Source organism: Hylobates moloch, unplaced genomic scaffold (genome assembly GCF_009828535.3).
Source record: "Hylobates moloch isolate HMO894 unplaced genomic scaffold, HMol_V3 SCAFFOLD_22, whole genome shotgun sequence".
Taxonomy (NCBI): Eukaryota; Metazoa; Chordata; class Mammalia; order Primates; family Hylobatidae; genus Hylobates; species Hylobates moloch.
Genome location: NW_026652297.1, coordinates 27,731,994 through 27,752,575, shown reverse-complemented (window position 1 = coordinate 27,752,575; position 20,582 = coordinate 27,731,994). Strand labels below are relative to the sequence as shown.

At 49.9% G+C, this 20,582-nt stretch overlaps 1 protein-coding gene across 1 annotated transcript in view; it reads left to right on the top strand.

The window, feature by feature from the left end:
* Positions 1 to 20,582, top strand: part of PEBP4 (phosphatidylethanolamine binding protein 4) — a 228,160-nt gene that overhangs the window by 21,058 nt on the left and 186,520 nt on the right.

Sequence of the window (20,582 nt, the reverse complement as noted above, 5' to 3'; positions counted from 1 at the left end):
GGGGAGTTGGGGGTCTTGATGTTCCTCCAGGCTTGCTCATCTGGGTGACTTGAAGCTGCATGCAGAGCCATCTGGGTTGGATCTGGTGGCAGCAGATGGCTGTTGCCATAACGTTGTGCCTTCGTTAGAGTGGACTTGAGGAGAAGGCTGGGGGCCAGTGGGAGGGCTGCAGACTGGAAACTTTGGTGATGGTTGAGGCCATTCTGCCCGGGCCTCTTCCTGCTCCCCTGCTCTGGGAGCTCCTTGGCTGCCTCTGAGATCTGGGACCCTAAGCCTGGTGGAGACCAGCTGGTGTGTGCTTTGGAGTTGGCAGATAAGTGGAAGAAGGCGTGGTATGGGAGGAGTCCTCTCTCAAGGTGCGGGGTGTCTGGGCCTTCAGATGGCTTCTGGGCTGGAGAGAAGCTGGTATTTACTAGGACAGAGCTTCCCAAGTCGCCTAAACAGGCAGAGGTCAGTGCGTCTTACACTTGATCTTAGCCAAAAGGCCGAGAAGCGATGGTCAGTGCGTCTTGACGCTTTGTTGTCGCAACATGAGACACGCTCTTCTTTTGCCCAAAGTTGTATAAAAGAAAAACAAAGCATTTTAGGAATTGGAAATAACTATTTTACTGGGCAGTGATTAGCACTATTACATTTGGGGGTCTGGGAAGCCTGGGGAAGAGTCATAGGAGTGAGAAATGGGTCTGCTGCCCTCAGCAGCTAGAGTGTGTTTTGGGGGAGCTGATCTGGCCTTCTGGTCTCCGCTTCTTTATTTCTTGACTCCTGGGCCAGACTGAGCCCCCAGAGTGTCAATGGTGGAGACTAGCCTCTTTTCTGCTGTGTTTTAGAAGGAGGTGCTGGTGTCAATCTAGGCAGGACTTGGGTCACAAATGCCTGGAGATGGAAGGGTCATGGCCGGGATGTGGCCGAGCACACACACCAAGGCTGACCTTCTGGTCCCTTCTGTGCAGGGTGACAGGGAGGGGCCACAAGGGGTTCTTCCTTCCCCTCAGTGCTGCCTTGGTTAGGCCTCATGCAGTCAGCTAAGCCCAGTAGGACAACAAGCTCCGGAGGGCGGCAGCACACAAGTTACTTCAATGCGGGAAATAGACTCTTTGAAGTGTTTTTCACTATCAGAGAGCAAATAGATTGTGATATGGTTCGCAAGTTATGAGGCTGTTATCATGAAGCTTTGCTAGGTTGTCTTGTTTGCAAACATGACAAACACCCTTTCCTTTGGGGAGACAAGCAATAAAGCACACACGTGCAAATGTGTGCACACACACTTGCATGCACACACATGTGCACACAGCGTCAGCCCTCCTCCCTGGAAACCCTTGGACTGGGCACACCTGTGGACAGCCAAGAGGAGCAGAGAAAGGAAGGCTGCTGATTCTAACTCCTGGGATGAGAGGTGCAGGGCCACAGAGGCCGGGCAGGAACCCAGTCTTTTAGAGAAGCGTATATGCCACTCTGCGGGGCAGGACTCTCGGCTTCACCATCCATTCACTTGTCTTGGGGTTTGTCCCTTATGTAGTGAGGGTCAGTCAGATGCTTTCACAGTCCAGGGACAGTCCCAAGGGGAATTCTCCCCAAAGGGCTCCCTTCCGCGTGCCGATGATGCTGCAGACATCCACTAGGTGGCAGTGTAGACTTTTCTGAGCACCTGGTGTCCAGAGCAGGGATTTGAAGCCTGTTGTGAAAGTCTTTGGTTTGATTTGTTTCGTCGCCCTGGGTTATCAGCACATTACTCAAAGACATCACCCACGCCACATCCTGAAGTCTTGTACTGTTAAACTCATCCTGCCTCAGCCCGGGGGAGGGGTGGGGAGAAAACGGATGTGGAACATAGAGATTTATGAGGGACACAGAGCTGTGGTCAAAAAAGCCAGGGAGAGTGAAGATTTTACAAAGGAAGATTTTATCGAAGCTGTGGGAAGAAGAAAAACATAGTATTCTACTACTATGGAACTATAGTTTATGGAAATGTAACAGACCTATGAGAAGGCAGATTCAGAGAGAGTTGCCAAAAGTGGTCACTGAGTGCCACCTTATTCCTGGGCATGACTCGGGCCTTTCATTTAAGTCTCCAAGTTTGAGTATTTCTTTCATCAAGACTGTTAGTGGCATGTGACAAAAAGTCAACTCAAATCGGCGTAAGCCAGAAAAGAGGGGGAAACATTGGTTCACAATACTGAACACTCCAGGGATAACTTCAGGCGAGGCTGGATCCAGGTGCTCAGTGTCACCAGGAATCTGTCTCTTGACTGTTTTTTTCTGTGCTGTTTTTTATTTGTAAATAGAGTCTTTCCTTGTGGTGACAAAGATGGCCCCAACAGCCTTAGGTTTGTGTTTGAACAATTTGTCAACCCCAGTGGAAATAGGGTTTTCCATCCATTAAAAGTCACAGGATTGTTCTCGCTTTGGTCTCGTGCCTATCCCTGAACCTAGCAGTGACCCTCTACAGCTCCCCTTAATCTACAAGGACTGAGAGCAGAGGAGGATGGTTGCCCTGAATGCGAGTCAAGGTGTGATTTATCAGATAAGGGTGAAAGGATGTTAGGTAGGAAATGCAAGGGCAGGTCCTATGGAAGTGAGTAATCTGGCCAAGTACAGAGCTGAAAGGTGCCAGAGCCAGGGTCAAAGCCAGGTCTGCCCAACTCCAGAGCCCGTGGGCCTGGCCAGTGGGCCACTGGCAAGGACTCTAAGGGAGACACCAGGGGGCGCTGGCACAGGCAGGGGTGGGCTGGCAGAAGGGAAGCTTTCCCTGGCTAGAATGGAAGGCGGTGGGCAGGAAATATAGTTCTTAGGGAAGGTGGTAGTTGGAGCTTCCCTTAAGAGAGAGGGCATGACTCGTGAGGCTGGAGGAGCAAGTGCTATGGGTCCCTCAAGAAAAGGGTGCGGGGAGCCTGAGTGTTTAGGACAGAGAAGAGCATGAAGGTATTTTCTCTGGGCCTGATGGAGAAGGGCACGAGTTTGTGACTGCTATGTGGGGATGGTGCGTTGCTTCCAAGGTGACTGAAGCAATGCCACCAAAGCAGTGACTGCCAGTGGACATGTCTGGGAACCCCCCACTGCCCCCGGCAAACTCCAAAGCCCTGGAAAGAGGGGTGAAGCAGCGCCTCTGTGCCCACCAGAGAGCTTCCCACATCCATATTCTGGCATTGGCCACTTCCCCGTCCTTGGCATCTTTGGACCCTGCTCCTGTCACAATGCTGCCTCCTCTAGGAAGCCTTCCCTGACTGCCTCCCTCTGGGCTCCACCTACATCCCTGGCTGATCTTTTCTTTCTCTGTGCTTTTAAAATGTCCCTACCCTCTAAACTGGGTTTTGACTTCCCTGTGTCTTGTGCTGTAGTTGCTCATTCCTGTCTCTCAAAGCTTCAAGCACTTTGTAAGCTAGGAGAGAAAGACTATGTGTTGTTTTTCTTTGAGTCACCCGCGGGCCCCACCAGCACCTCAGATCCCATGCTGGCTGACTAGGTGACTAGGTGAGAGAGTGAACAGGTGAATGCATGAATGCATGAATGCATGAATGAATGAATGAATGGCAGGTGGGAGAGCATCTCCTGGAGTGTGAGCTATGAGCTGTGTCAGCCCAACTGTCGGCCCTTTCAGCATCTGTTGAAGGAAAGCTGCTAAGCCTAGTGAACCCGGGGCAGCAGGATTCTCTCCTCCCCCTAGGGGTGGGGTGTGAGCTGGGGGGTGGGTGGGGAAGCAGGCAGAGAAAGAGAGGAAGTCAGGCAGGTTCATGAGAAGGCAAAGTAGCACAGGAAAACGTGGCTGGCTCCCGTGCCAGCTATGGCTGAGCGAGAGAGGTGTGGAAGTAAGAGGAAGCGTTTCTCCCCTGGCGCTCTGACAAACATGAAGAGGCAAACATTTAAAAATGCATCCCGTTCTCAAGCCAAGGAAAACTGAAAGGCCCCTGAGAAGCTTCTTGACTGGGGGCTTATTCTCCACCTTCAATTTCGCCAGCTGGAATCCTTTTCAAGTGCAGAAATTGCCTTTAAGTGGGGAATGTGCATTGCATTACAGGGAGGGAACAAAAGGCTGCCTCATTCTGTCCCGCTGTCCCTAGAGTTTCCAATCAGGCTTGGCCCAGGCACTATTTCTTCTCCTCACAAAGCGGGTGGCCGTGAGTGCCCTACCCACCTGCGCCAGTGCATTTCATGCCAGCCCAGGCCTCTTGCCGCAGCCTCCCAGGGAGCACCTTCTCGCCCTCATTGGCCCATGGTGGAGACACAAGTTTCAACCCAAATTTTCTAGAGGCCTGGAACTCTCCTCTCTATAAGAGATCTCAGAACTCACAGGTCCACCGCCCCCACCAACCCTTCTCTGTATACACAGAGCAGAAAAATGCAGGCTGCTGCAGTCACAAAATGATTAGCCAAGGAAGGACGTGGGGCTCCCAACACCCACAGCAATTCTAGAAGAAGAGCCCCTAATGGGTGGAGCAGAGACGTTCGTCTGAGTAAAGAGAGGCCAACAGGCAGGCACTTCCAGTAGACCACATGTGGAGTCTCCTCTCCTACATGTGGAGGCGGACAAGTGCAGGCCCACTGGCTCAGGGGACTGCAGCCGCCACGGACTATTTGGTGCTAGGGATGTGCAGTGACTCACTTCGTAAATATTACTGAACACATACTTTGCATCAGGCACCATGTTAGTGCTATTGATTCAGAGACGAAAGACATTATCACGGAGCTTGCAGTATAGCTGGGGAGATAGACAGGTAGCAGGAAAGCGTGGGGACACAGGGTGTCAGTGAGCCAGGACCCAGCAAGGGACAGATGGGAGCCAAGATGGTGGGGTGAGGGATGAGGCTTGTGGTGGGGTGTGGGGTCGGTGCGGGCAGGGCAGGGGCACATCCATGGTGAGGAGCCAAGAACTTCATGGCCCTGGTGTGGAGTTTAGAGTTTATCTTGAAGCTTGGCTGGTGGCTGGGGGAGGAGGGTCACCATTTGATTTTTAGGCTGGTAAATGTGATCAGATTTGTAATTTGGGAAGGTCACTCCGGCAGCAGGTGGAAGAATGGAAGAAAGGTAAGATTGAAGGCAAGGTGCCCACCCTGCAACCTAGGTGATGGCACGGACCATGGGCTGGCCTTAAAAGATGTTAAGGACATGGAACCCATAGAGCTTGGGGACTGTGGGGATATTGGGGAGAGGGAGAGTCCAGATGACCCTAGGGTTTCTGTGATGGGCAGGCGAGTGGGTAACAATGAGGTTGAGTATATAATTTCTCATCTAAGACAGGACCCTTTTGAGACTAAAGGGGGGTGCTGTTAATAGTTATGCCAGGACAATGTGTGTCACTGGGCATGGCCCTGGCAAGCTGGGGTATATGTTAACTCTAATAATGGTGCCTTCACCAAGAAGGGGACACAGAGAAGCACTGGGTTTACGGGGATGGCAGCCGTTGGCACCGACTTCTGCACAGAGACCCACAGAGTCTGAGGAGGCTGTAGCATCCAGAGGTAGCTGCCCGAGAGGCAGGTCTGCCATCTGACTTGAGAAGAGAAGGCAGGGCTGGGCGCCTGGGTCTGCCTCCTCAGTGTTCCATCAGGGGTGGACTCTGAGAGGAGGACAGGCTTACCTGGGGGGAGCTCTGCCATGCTCGACAGCAGCCAGCCAGAGAGATCGGGTGAGGCCACAGAAAACACACTCACTGCCTTACCCCAGCAAGCCACTGGTTACCTGTGTGAGGGGACCGAGGAGTGAATGAGGAGTGGATCCCATGGGGTGGGCTACTCACACCACCACTTTGCCAGGGGAGAAGAGATGCCTGGGAATATTTAAATGCTGGCAGGGGCTGGGTACAGTGGGTCACGTCTCTAATCCCAGCACTTTGGGAGCCCAAGACAGGAGGATTGCTTGAGGTCAGGAGTTAGAGACCCCATCTCTACAAAAAAATGAAGTTAACCAGGCCTCATGGTGGTTGATGCCTGTAATCCCAGCACTTTGGGAGGCTGAGGTGGGCAGATCACTTGAAATCAGGAGATCAGCCTGGCCAACATGGTGAAACCCCATTTCTACTAAAAATACAAAACTTAGCTGGGTGTGGTGGCACATGCCTGTAATCCCAGATACTTGGGAGGCCGAGATAGGAGAATCACTTGAACCCAGGAGGCAGAGGTTGCAGTGAGCCTAGATCGTGCCACTGTACTCCAGCCTGGGCGACAGAGAAAGACTGTCTCAAAAAAAAAAAAAAAAAAAAAAAAAGTAGCACCTGTAGTCCAAGGTACTGGGGAGGCTAAGGTGGGAAAATTACTTAAACCCAGGAGTTCAAGGCTGCAGTAAGCTAAGCAGCTATGATTGTGCCACTGCACTCCAGCCTGGGCAAAAGAGCAAGACCCCACCTCTAAATAAATAAGTAAATTCTGGCAGGAAGGAGCCAATAAAAGGGCAATGTCAAAATACAGCAGGAGGAGGGGTTGAGGGGTCGACTGGAAATGCTCATTCCAAGGTGATAAATGGTGTGGATGGTGGGAGTTACGAGGATATTTCAAAGGGTGTCCAGCTCCTTTGGAGCCAATGGGACCTGGCCACTGACTGGAAGTCATGGGTGGGAGGTGCAGGAGATGCTTCTGAGGGAAGAGGAGGAGGAAAGGGATAGTGGGCAGGAGGGGTGCAGGTGTGGCTGCAGGGGCTGGAGGGGGCTGCCCTATGCTGGCCCTGGGAGCTGGAGCTCAGCCAGCCGAGCCCCTACTGCATGGGGAAGAGGCAATGTCATGAAATTGCAGGGTGGAAGGACTTTGGGGCAGAGCGTGGGGAATGATGATGTCATGGACACTGCAGAAGAAGTGAAGGCGCACAGAGGAGGGAGGTGCGGGGAAGAGGCAGGAATGGGGAGCAGGAGTCACCAGGCTCCACCGCTGGGAGAGGCTGCATGGGGCCAGGCTGGGGAAGAGCCACCGGATCTGGATCGTTCCAGGACTGTGGGCTGGGAGCAGAAGGTAAAGTCAGGACAGGATAAGGGGCCACACTGGGGAGATCACCAGTGCATCAGGTGAGGGTTTAGGGAAGAATTCATGAGATGCCACCGTATTTGGTGCTGAGCACCTAACTGGAGTTTGATGGATGGGATCAGTTGTCACTACCATAAAAAGAGACAGGTTTGTAGTCTGAGGGGCAGAAGACACAGAAGAAGAGTCGGACTTTCCGAGGTTCTAGGAGGCCTGTGTGTGTTTGAGGCCCAGAGGCAGAGGGGACGGGAGGCCGCTGAGCTCGTAAATGAAGGGTTCAGGTGCTAACAGGTGGAGCCAGGTCTGGGAAGGCAGGTGAGGAGAGTGCCCAGCACCCAGTCAAGGACGAATCAGGGTCATTTTATCCTTTGTCCCTGGCTCCTTCAGTGCAAGTAGTCAAAGTGCTAACATCACTCAGCTGTGTCCCACTCTAGCCCAGGTCCCCAGCCGGGTCATCCAGGGCTCCTTTGGGTGCAACTGGACTGGTTGAAAGGGGAGTGAGGATTGTCAGCATTTCTAACCTTTGCAGTTAGATGTTCAGGTTGCAAAGACACTTCCTATGCAGGACTTCACAGGACCGATCCTCCTAGCAACATGGGGAGATGGACAGAGCGGGGATTATCCCCTTGATGACAGATGAGGGCGCTGCCCAAGGTCACGCTTGCCAAACCTGGGAAGTGGGAGAACCAGCCCCGGATGGCAGGTTCCCTGGCTTGCACTCAACTACCTTTCACCTATGTAGTTTTGCCTCCGGAATCCCCTGATTCCTGAAAACAGGCCTGTAATGTTGACAGTGGACAGGGGGTGTCATTCACTCATTCATGTATTCGCTGGAGCAGATCCAGATGGAGCTCCACTCTCTGCCCCTCTGCCAGATACTGTTCCGGGATTGAGGGATACACACAGAACGCATCCCTGCCCTGCCTGTGATAGGCATCTTGCAATAGTGAGAATGTCCATTGTTGTTGTTATTACTTGTCTGTTTAACACTTAATGGCTGAGGGGAAACTGTAACGGAACGGCCACGTGCGACTGTCTTACTCCAGGTGGCTTCATTAGCAGGATTCCCAGTCTCGATCTTCATTCCCAGGGCTCGTTATCCTTGTGGCCTTCTGTGTCATTCCAGAACTTCTGGTCAGACCTGAAACTGCCCTCAGCAGCTTTTAATCAAACAGCGCTCCCCGTCACCCAATCCACCACCCCTAGTCCGAAGGATCCTGCAGGCAGCTCAGGCAGGCAGGGTGTACGCTCAGCGATTGGGCCGCTAACGTCCACTGAAAGCTCCCAGTCAAGTGCTGGAGAAACAGGTTCCAGATGTTTCTCAGATCAAATACTCTTTCTTTGAAAAAACTGTGTGGGCTGATCTACCAAGCGGGCACATGGGACCTGAAAGGCGCACTCAATGGATTTGCATCCTGGGTTTTTTTTTGTTTGTTTTAAAGGCACCGAACAAGCGTCTGTGTAGGGCTCTTCACATGTTTGGGATCTGTTCACAGCGGTATGTTGGGAGTGTCAGCAAAGGCTTCTTGGATTTTAAAATAGCTGCCGGCCTTTGTGGGAGCCATTTAGAAGGAAGAGCATTTCGAATGCTACAGGGACTTGTTGCCTGCTCTTACTGGTGAAAGAAGGTGGTGGCCTAAAGGGGAGTTTTGAGAAAGGTTTTGCAGATTTTTAGAAGAGCAGTATCATGTGTTATTTGTTAAAACTTGCAGGGTTGTGGGTGAGGGGTGGAGAGAAAGAGGTGGGTGGAGCTCCCAGCTCTGCTGTGGGGAGCTGTTGCTGGGAGGAGGTGCCCACTGCAGTCCAAAACCCCCACTGCCTGGCGGGGAGGTGAGAACTGACCAAGTAGAGGGCTGCAGCAGCTGCTGGGGGCTGGGCTGGCAGGGGCAGTTGTCATAGGATCCCGACTTTGAGGGCATCTTTCATTCTTCCAGGGACCAGTGCACCCCTGACATGTTGGTCTCGTACTCGCAGAGTCCACTAGACCCCAATCATGGCCATGTGGGTGTCATGGCAGGCAGAGCAGGTATTAGTGTCTCTGTTTTACAGGTGAGGAAACAACAGATCAGGGAAAATTATTTAATTATTTTTAATAGACTTTATGTTTTAGAGCAGTCTTAGGTTCACAGCAAAATTGAACAGATGGTGCAGAGAGTTCCCATGTACCCCTGCCCCCACACAGGCACAGCCTCCCCCACCCTCAGCACCCCCGACCAGAGCAATGCATTTGTTCTACTCAACGAACCTACGCTGACACATCACTATCACCCAAATCCATAGCTCACATTAGGGCTCACTCTTGGTGTCACACATTCTGTGGGTTTCTACAAATGCATGATGGCATCACAGTATCATAGAGAGTAGTTTCATTGCCCTGAAAATCCTCCGTGCTCCACCTATTCATGCCTCCCTCCAACCTCTGGCAACCACTGGTCTTTTCACTGTCTCCGTAGTTTTGCCTTCTCCAGAATGTCATAAAGTTGGAATCATACAATATGTAGTCTTTTCAAATTAATAGACGGCCTAGACTACCACCCAGGCCTCCTGACTTCCGTTCCAGCACCTTCTTCGCTATACAAGCGTTCTGTAACCCTGTCCATCTTTGCCAAGCCATTGGGCAGTTGCCCTGGGGCTAAGCTTCCCTTCTGAGAATTGTTGTTCCTTCACTGGGTGTTTCTAGCAAGGATTCCAGGTGGATGGAGAACTGCCTACCTCTGCCCCTGGTATTACCTTCAGGGTTCTCACCATTCATTTTCTTGTCTGTCTCTCCAATGAGAACATAAACTCCTTGAGGGCAGAGACCTCTGTATGCTTGGGAGACCGGCAAGAAAATAGGCAGATCCCATGCGGGGAAATGCGTGCCGTGATAGGGACCAAGTGCAGGATGCTGGGGGCTTGGTCTCTTGCTAACAACGGGGTAAGCTGTACAATTTTCAAAACACTTCCCCTATCATGCCAGTCCTTTTTATTTGTAGACTTCAGCGCTGTCATTTCACACTCCTCATCTCCAGTCACTCCTGAGAGGTGGGTCAGTCAGGTGTTGATCCCTGTCTGTGATGAGAAACCCACAGCCCTTAGAGATAAAGCGACTCTCCCAAGATCAGCAGGAGAGCGCAGCTGGGCTGGCTCCCAACCTGGCACCCATCGGCGTGCTGCCTCAGTACCTCATTTGAGCCTCCTCACAACCTGGCGGACATTAGTTTGCTCTAAAGTACAGATGTATTACGTGGTGTGATGAGACTAGAGCCTGGATCCCCTGGCTCTAGCCTTTTTCCCACCCACTCCAGCCGTTTGGTCCCCAGTGTTGACTACATGGTGACATTTGCTGGCCATTCTCCGCATGGCCAGGCTCTGTGCTAAGCACTTTATGAACAGTATCACACTTAAGCCTTGCAGCCACCTAGCACAGAAGGCATGAGTGCCCTCATTTCACAGATGAGGAAACTGAGGCACAGAAAGATTCCCACTGCTCCTGAGCAACAGAGTCAGGATTTGAACCCAGGTCTGTGCAGCCACCAAAGCTCCTGCCCCTAACCACTCCATAGTACCGCTTCTGGTGCATAGAGAGCAACCTGCAGTACCCCCCGAACGTCCTGAGGTGTTTCCAGGGACTGCTCCAGGCCCTGGGAAGAAGCCAGCCACCTAAGCCAGTACAGGGAAGGAGTGGGTTGTGAGACTCCTCTGGTTCTGTCACCTCCCTTTACAAATGGGCTAATGGTGGCCCAGCAATATCAAGTGATTCAGCGGAGGAAATTATGTGGGGGTACAGTGGTGTGCGCAAATCAGGGACCCTCATTTCTTTACTGCGGGTTACGTCTGCACTGCTAACCTGACATTGAGTCAGAAGAAGCCATTACACATTCGAACTCCCAGGCGCTGGCAATGCAGAGGGTTTGTGCCATGGCCCAGGTGTAGAGCCGCAGAGGGTGGGGTAGGGAGAAGGACCCTGGACCCACGTCTTAGGTGTGGCTCCCCAGGCCTCGCTGGCGGGTAGGCGGAGATCGCCCTCTATCTCCTGGGGCTGCAATGAGAAGAGCTGACACCAGGGGGAGATAGGTGACCGTCGTCCTGCCCCAGGAACCTGTGAGCTGGCTGAGTGGCTGGGGCCACCAATGCAGGAAGGCATTGCAGAGGGCAGGTCACCCAGGAGTGAAAAAAATAGAGGATCCCTGATTTGGGTCGGGTGGGCTCAGCTCTCTCTGCAACCCCTCCCTGCCCTATGTTTCTTTGCCACTTGGTTGTGGAAATGCCCTTCTGCCATTAAAATGCAAATATGTCTGGGATGCAACGCTTTAAACCTCGGCCGCTAACTGGAAGTGCCTTCCAGGGTCAAGCCCCTAGTTAGCTGGGTGGGATGGTCATTTGCAAGAAAAGAAGGCCCAACACTGAGCGTGCCTCTCACACCTCGCCCTGGATTGAAAAGATTTTAAAAATTGCACTGTCAGTCCCCTATTCACCTGCAGTTTCCCCTCCCCTCGGGCTTCCTGAGTACGAATACCTAGCAGGAACACGAATTGTTGCCTCTCAGAGCTGCCTTCCTTGGTCTATGGAACACTTGGAGCCCAAGGGGTGAGTTTGAGAAGTGCCAAGGCCCCTGGCTTTGCGCAGACCTGAGTTTAAATCCTAGCGCTGTTGCTTGCAGCTTGTGACCTTGGGCAAGTTACTTCCTCACTCTGCGATTCCTTTTCCTCACCCTAAAATGGGTGGAATATCCATTTCAGGGGTGAGAGCCAGTGGTCAATCCTCAGTCGTAATCTTTCTTGACCCATCAGCAGCATTTTATTGAGTGGGTCACTGCCTCTTCCTAGACAGGTTTTTTTTTTTCCCCGTGGCCTCCATGACCCACACTCTCTGGACTAACTTTCACTCTTTCTGGCTCTCACTTCGGTGTCTCCTTTTCTCCTTTCTTGTTCCCAACTTCTTCTGCCGGGTGGTCTCATCCAATGTCATGACTTTAAATTTCATCCACATAACAACGATTTCCTGCTCACATGCATTTGGGGTGTCTGATAAGCCCCTCAGATGAAACGTGGTCAGCCCCAAGTACCCAGTCACCACTCCCAACCCCAGCCTGCCCCAGCCTGCTCCATCTTCAGTCTTGCCCCATCTTGCTCAAGAGCAACTCCAGCCTTCTAGCTGTGCAGGCTGGACATGTTGGAGTCATCAGTCATCAGTATCTTTTTTTTTTTTTTTTTTTTTGGAGACAAGGTCCCACTCTGTCACCCATGCAGGAGTGCAGTGGCACAATCTTGGCTCACTGCAACTTTCTTTCTCTCTCACCATGCAGCCAATGCACCAGGAAACTATACCCAGAGCTGACCACCTCTCTCATCCACCGTCAGCACCCTGGCCAGGGTCACCATCCTCCCTACCTGGGTCATTGCAACAGCCTCCTAACCCATCTCCCTGATACCACCTCTGCCTGCCTCAACGCCCAGCATACTCTCAGCCAGGCAGTCAGAGTGAGCCTTTACATCTGCAGATCAGATCAGCTCAGCCTCTGCTCAAAATCCTTCGATTCCTCCCCATTTCACCAGAGTAAGAGCCAAAGTGCTGACAGTGGCTTCCCAGACCTGGTATGAGCCAGCCCATCACCTCTTCACTTCTCTGGCCTCAACTACTAACTTCTCATCGCCTCCCTTGCTTACCTCGCTCCTTCCTTTCTCTCTCTCTTTTTTCTCTTTTATTTTTTCTTTCTTTTGAGATGGAGTCTCATTCTTTCACCCAGGCTGGAGTGCAGTGGCACGATCTCGACTCACTGCAACTTCTGCCTCCCGGGTTCAAGTGATTCTCCTGTCTCAACCTCCCAAGTAGCTGGGACTACAGGTGTGCACCACCACACCTGGCTAATTTTTATATTTTTAGTAAAGACAGGGTTTCACCATGTTGGCCAGGCTGGTCTTGAACTCCTGGCCTCCAGTGATCTGCCCGCCTTGGCCTCCCAAAGTGCTGGGATTACAGGCATGAGCTGTCGTTCTCAGCCTCCTTTCTGTTTCTTGACTGCATGGAGCATGCTCTATAGGGCCTTTGCACTAGGATGGTATCTGCCTGCATCCCTCCCTCCCACTCATAGCTTCATAACTCATGTCTCCCTCTCCTTCAAATCTTTGCTTAAAGGTTACCTTCCAAGGGCCTTCCAGATCCCCCAGCTCTGACAGCCCAGAGACCTTTTATCCGTCTTAACTTCTTTCCTTCATGTTCACCTTCTAACCTTCACCACTTTCCTTCACCACCTTCTAACTTACATATCATTTTTTCATTTTTTTACGTTTTTTGCTTGTTCATTTTATCTATTTTCACCCCCATCCCACAGCTAGAATGTAAGCTCCATGAGGGCAGGAACCTTTGATTTATTCACTGGTGCATACCAAGCATTGGAAGTCTCAGTCACATGGTAGGCACTTAGTAAATATTTGTTGAAAAAATGTTATTAGATGAAGAAGAGAAGAGATCTTGTATGTCAACCTGTCAATGCCAAACTCCAAGAGCATTTGGTAGATGAGGATGATGGTGGTGATGGTGATGGACAGTCATCTCGGCCACCCAGGTGACTAGTGCAGCCTTGCAACACGACAATCGAGGCAAGGCAGTGGCCAGTGGATGTGGAACTCAAGACAGAGTGGTTTTTTTGTTTGTTTGTTTTTTTAAAGATGTAAGGAGAGAGAAAGAGGAGAGGGAGATTTGAAGGAAATACTTTATCCCTGGTTGAAGAGGAATAAATTACAAGGCTGGACACATGGTTATGCAGGTAGTAGATGCTCAGTAAACCTGTGGGGTGAATGCACAAATCCCTTGCAGAACTGACTTGGCAAACTGGCCAAGCAGCCTTAGTGAGAAGTTTGAAGGCTGGATTGAAATAGGGATAATAGGGATGCGGGAAGGCACACTCTCCCGAGGCTGGACAGAGGAGGGAGCCTGCAGTGTCCTCTGCCTGGACAGTGTCCTAAGGTAACACCCTTCGTTCAGCATCACCCCCTCCCACCTGGTACTTTCTGTGTCTAGGGTCCCTGGAGAGTGAGGGTTGGGGGTAGGCTGAAGTGAAGACCTGCATCTCTGGACAGCCCCAGGTTCCTCCACCTCCATAGCATTTCTCCTTCATGAAAATCTGGTGTTTGGGGATATGCAATGTCAGCAGCTGCCTCAAACTCTTCATCTTGCAAATAGAGTGATGGTTAATTTCAGGTTTGGAACTGGATTCCTTGATTTCTAACGTGCTAAGAGTGAAGCAACTTGCCAGCTTTCCATACATCTGGTGCTCCCATCCTCCACCGCCCCCACCTCAGATGGGAAACAGGGCCACGTGAGGTGTACCTTTTTCAGTATGTAATCGTGGAACAGCTATTTCCTCCTCCTCGTTCATCTTTTCCATTCACCAGCAACATCCCAGGGCCCCGTGGAGAGGAACCTGCCAGGCTGAGACCTGTGAGGTGGGAGCAGCAGGCAGGTCAGGTCCTGCGTCTCCTTGGCCACTGCCTCTGACCTGTCCAGGCAGGCTCCTGCCTCCGGACCCCTAGAGAAGTGAAGGCCAGTCCTTGCCTCTACCTGAAGCCCATGTGGCTTAGAACAGTGGACAGAAAACCAAACTCACACAGCCACAAAATAACTAGAACAACAACATTCAAATAGATACATAGCTGATCTCAGGAGAGAAAAGGTCTGCCTAGGTATAAAGTCAAAGGACAAAGTGATAAAAAGAAAGCGGGATGTGAATTACAACAACATTTGAAACTCTGCACTTTAATTGCCGTAAATAAAATAAAAGCCCCATGACAAACTGAGAGAACATATGTGCCACAAATATGCAAATCATTATTATCTTTATGCATAAAGGGCTCATAAATCAGCAAGAAAAAGATGAATACCCTATTTTTTTTTAAAAGGATGTTAATGGGTGATTATAGAAAGAAGAAAGTTCATTAAAAATATGGGAGAAGTTCCATTCCATTTACAATGTAAAAAGTGTGATTTTAGAAAATAGTATATAACTTTATTTAAAAATCAACTAAATGACAATTTGTGTTCTTAAAAGAGTATACACTGCAGGCAAAAGTACAAATTGCTTCAACTTTTCTAGATGAATCTGATGATTCAATAATGCCTATCAAAGTCATTAGCATGTCCATTGTGTTTGAGCAGTAATTTTAGCTCTAGGAATTTATTCTAATCTGATTACTTAATCAGAGAAACACACAAAAATTTTTGTAAAAGGATGTTCATTGTAGTGTTATTTAAAATAGCAAGAAAGAAAAGAAAATTGTCTTAAATGTTCAACAATAGATTGGTTAAATAAAATGTGCTCTATCCATATGAAAAAGTACCATATAGCCATTAAAAAGCATATTCTTGAAGAATATTTAAGGCTATTGGAAAATCTCACAATATATTTTTAAGCGAAGGAAGCCAAATGATAAAATAGTCATTTAACAATAGTTCCAATTTTCAAAAATTATATCTTTTATGCATGCAAAAATAAAAAGCTAGGCGAACGGAGAATATATCAAAATGTTAACATTGGATCTCCTTGAGTGTTGAGACTAAGGGTGATTTTTATTTTCTCCTTTACACTTGTCTGTAATTTCCATATGTTCTCCAATGAATGTGTATTACTTTAATAAGAAGGAAAAAATGCTATGGGGGACGGGGGGCGAACGCTAAGAGGAAAAGGCTTCAGCTACCCAAATGGTCTGAGTGCTGGTTGCTGTGGAAACTGTAACTTTGAATTGCCCAACTTTTTGTGAATTACTTTCCTGCTCTGCAGGGTTAATGCTGGTGCTGGATTCAGCATCATCCAGGCGTGGGCACAGGTCTAGGGGATGGTAAAAACTGAGGGACTCTGCCTCCAGCCAAGGTCCACTAAGAAGCTCCCTCAGCCTTATCCTGGCTCCTTCTCCTCTTCCAGGTACGGAGAGCTCTGGGGTCCCTTAGCAGGTACTGAGGCACAAGCTGCCTCGTGTGCAGATCAGCCAGGGAGCCGAGAAGCAGCCTGCTGCTTCTCTAAGTAAGGTTCCCCCAGCCTCCGTGGAGTATTTGATGTTTCTCATTAATCAGCCTTGCCCCACTCTCAGCCTGGCATCTAAAAATAGGGTCTCAGTCACTGTGTCGGGAGGCAGGGCAAGCAGCTTTAGTTTTCTTTTTGTGATGATGAACAAAGACAGGAACTCAACTGAGTCCAGGGGCAGGTCACTGAAGTTGGGCATCTAAGCAAAAGTCCCACTCCCAGCTGGAGCCTTGACCATTGGCTCTGCCTTGCCTGCCTGCTCTTTGCCATGGGAGAGCAATGCCTGCCTTGAAGGAGGTCAAAGAGGAAGCCCTGGAAGCGGAGAGGCTGGATACCAGGTAACCCTGGCCGAGTTGCAAGGCCACTTTCCTATGCCTATTCTGGGAGGATGGATATCTTGCTGCCATTTGCGAGTGCTTCTCGGAGCTCTAGGGTGTAGAGAACGGGTTGATTTATAGATTGAGGCAGCTACAAGTTGGAATTTTAAAAAGCAATGTGTCCTTTGAGCAGGAGCCCGGGCTGGGGGCTTTGCAGGCTGTTGATTTGTCCCAGGGACCAGATGGAACTTGTTTTTCTGAACACTTGGGGGTTTAACCCTTCACGCACTCCCTCCCCTGCAGCCCCATTCAGGAACTGCTGCCTCTGGGGGTGAGGAGAGAGACTCCACACATTTGAACCTCAGCTGCGTTTCTTAGAAATGCCTCATCTTTCAATCCCCTGCCTTTGCCCAATTATTTTGTTTTATTTGGCACACACTGACATGTGCCAGACACTGTTCTAAGTGCTTTAGAAATATTAGCTTATTTACTCTTCACAACCATCATTATCCCCGTTTTATAGATGAGAAAACCGAGGTACACATAGGTTAAGCAACTTGCCCAAGGTCACACAGTTCGTGAGTGATGAAGCCAAGATTTCAACGCCAGCTGTCTGTTTCCCAAATTTACTCACAACATCATGACTTGCTCTCAAATAACAGGCAAATGAGTCCTGCTCTCAACATTTCGGGGTTTCCGGGGTGATTCTTCTTGCTTAAGCTATGGGAGTAGAAGGCTATCAGAGCGAGATGGAATCCAAGTTTCAGGTTGTACCTGAAATACCACTGCCATCTTTTCAGGCCCGTCAGGCTATTACAAGGCCCTCCTATTTATGAGGTCCCTGCGGTGTAATGAGAAAGGTCCAAGGTTCAATGCTCACCTCCAACCCACTCCCCCACCCCTACAGCGTGTGGGAACACAAGGCTATGCTGCAGGATCTGGGATCCCTGAGTTTGGAGCTTCTGTTCTCCTGGAAAAGTTCCAGGTGTGTCCAATGCATTTTCCCTCCAGTAGGGGTCCTGGGACCTGCCTTTTGACAAACTCCCTTGATTTTTTTTGTAGCAGAACCCTCAGCGCTCTTTGATCCTCTGTGACATGTTGGAAACTTAACTCCTCCTGGGCAGAAGCTGTTTCTGACCCTGGGGAAGTTTGCAAAGACAGGAGCTGGACAGAGACCAGAGCTGAGATCTCAGCATTCACCGGGCCCGGGGCTGATGACAGAGCCGAGGCTACAGTCCAGGTGTCCAGGCCACCTAGGCTGTGCAGGAGGGAGAGGTCGCTTGGGGAGATCCTGCATGAAGCAACATGGGGCTTGTCATATCCTCACCAAGGTCTCATGGACACATGAGAGCACTCTGTCTGCCTCCTGCCATAAGGCTACCAGGTGATCCAGGGAACTTGGTGTGGTCTATTACGGAAATGACATGGGGGTTGGAGTTAGGACATAGGTTTTTAAAATTTACATAGGTTTTGTTTTTGTTTTTTTTTGTTTTTGTTTTTTTGAGACGGAGTTTCGCTCTTGTCATACAGACTGGAGTGCAATGGGGCGATCTCGGCTCACCACAACCTCCACCTCCCAGGTTCAAGCAATTCTCCTGCCTCAGCCTCCTAAGTAGCTGGGATTACAGGCATGTGCCACCATGCCCGGCTAATTTTTGTATTTTTAGTAGAGACGGGGTTTGTCCATGTTGGTAAGGCTGGTCTCAAACTCCTAAGCTCAGGTGATCCACCCGCCTCAGCCTCCCAAAGTGCTGGGATTACAGGCATGAGCCACCGCGCCCAGCTAAAATTTACGTAGGTTTTTAAAATTAAAAATGGCAATGCAATAATGCCGCACTTGGGAATGAGCTGTTCTTTCTAAGCTCATCTTCTGGATAGCTGACTCTGGCTCATTCATGTACTCAAACTTCTTATTTGAATCATTTGTAATGGCAGTCTTTCTAAAACATGACACATGGCCATGCCTTCTTAAACAGAGTCTAATGAACGTGATTTAACCTTTGTTAAATGATGCAGTGTCATCATTGTAAACATCTGTCACAGAACAGTGCCCTCACTAAGTACAAGTATTTCTTTTCAACAGTGGCCGGAGTTATTGACTTGTATTCTCACCAGGGTTCTGTCAGCGTGCTCCTACACAGCCTGCAAATCCCCCAGCCCGGGATCCTTTGGGTAGGTTTGGCCTCGTCCTGGAGAGGAGGTTGCCCTAGTTCTCTCAATCATCTATGACAGAGAATTAGAACTCTGGAGGTTGCCTTAGTCGAGCTGCACAGTGCGGAGAGTGGGTGGGCAGTATTAAAGATGACTTTAGGTGGACCAGCAGGGGCTACGTCCCTCCCCAGAGGTTAGAAGCTGAAGATCAACACAACACACTCCCTGCAGGACCGACCCTAGGTAGTTCCAAGAGGGCAGAGAGAGTCAGCCTCACAGCTGAATCCCCGAGGCCTAAGACTGTGCTGACACAAGACAGAGTCCCGATCTATCTTCATTGATTACGTCTATAATAAGCCAATGGCGATTTTGCACCAGATCATCTATGTCGTGTCACTGTCTTCGCTTGCTTCCCTCTTGCTGCCTGCAAGTCTTCAGTGAATACATGTTGCCTCTCTCGTTTCACCAGCCGCCCCACCCAATGTGAAAATTCCTTCTCTGGAGCCAGGCCTGCCCGCAGAATATAGGTTTTATTTTATGTTCATAAGGAAGGCAGAAATTTTCTTAGATCATGCACAGTGATATCTATGGGGACCAAGCAAATGTGTAGGGCTATTGCTTTTACACAAAACCACCCCAAACTGCTAAAATTATTTTTAAACATTTTATCATCCTCCTGTCATCTGTCACTTCTTGCTGCTGTCAAGGATGATTAGTGTCCTTATGGTCCCTCTGATGTGTGGCGGTCTGGGAAACCTGAGAGCTGACTACGTCAGAATTATGTCTAAACTAAGAGTAAATAGGCTTAGAATGAGGATATTAGTAAAGCACCTGAGTTTTAGCCTGTGAGCCCTGTGACACATATAAAATGCCTTCTGGTGTATTTTTCAGAGGTGGGGCCAGGAAATCAGCATAGGATAGACAGATCTGAGTTCAGATCCGAGTTCTGTATCCAACTAGCTTAAGTTTCTCAACCTCTTAGGCTAGTTCTCTCACCTGTAAAAGTAAATAAGATATCTTTTTTTTTTTTTTTTTTTTTGAGACAGAGTCTCACTCCATCACCCAGGCTGGAGTACTGTGGCATGATCTTGGCTCACTGCAACCTCCGCCTCCTGGGCTCAAGTGATTCTGATGCCTCAGCCTCCCAAGTAGCTGGGATTACAAGTGCCTGCCACCATGCCTGCCTAATTTTTGTATTTTTAGTAGAGACAGGGTTTCACCATGTTGCCCAGGCTGGTCTCGAACCCCTGGCCTCAAGTGATCTGCCCACCTCAGCCTCCCAAAGTGCTGGGATTACAGGCGTGAGCCACTGCTCTCGGTCAAGATAATATCTTTGTAATGGGCACCAAGGGGATCAAGGGAGAAAATGTACTTGAAGGAACCAATTAGCGTATTTGGAGCTCTCTCTGTAGTAGATGCTCACTAAAGCCATCTCACACCCATCCCCAACCCTTCCCCATTCTTAACTGTGCTGTGGGATGCGTGACCTCTCCATAAGTCATTCTTACTGTGCCTTACATTTAGAGAGCCTGTCACATGTTTCCAACCACTTAGCCTTGTCTCATGGTAGTCCCGTGGGCTTGGTGCAGTAGGTCTCCTGCTCCTCAGTTCGCAGATAAGAAAGTTGAAGCATAGATAAGGCTCTTGCCCGAGGTCATGCAGGCAGGTGGTGATAGAGCCCAAACCGCAAGCCAGGTCTCCTTGTTTTTCTCGAGCTTTCTTTGTGCTATGCTCCTCCCGTTGTCACCCACCTTGACTGCGGGTGAGAAGGTTAACCTCTCCATGTTCTTGATCTCCTCATGCATAACATGGGCAAATAAAACATTCCTGGTCATCCCTGCTGTCCCAGGGTTCTTAGGTGGCTCAAGTGACATAATGCCCACAAAAGCTCTTTGAAAAATGAAAAGCAGTGCACGCACGAATTCTGCGATTTCTCTGCAATATTTTAATTTCCTTTCTAGCATTGAGCAGATGAGATGCCTGGCACCCTCCTCTCTCGCCTCCTCACCCTGGCTAGGGGAAAAGTAGCCAGGAGTCATAGCCACTTTGCCGAGATGAGAGGCACCACCGCCAGGTGCTGCTAAGCAGATGCCATGGTAACGGGGTGAGTCGCAGGTTTCCAGAAGCCCAGGATCAGGCTTAAGAAGCAGGGTGCACCTAAAGAACCTCCCAGAA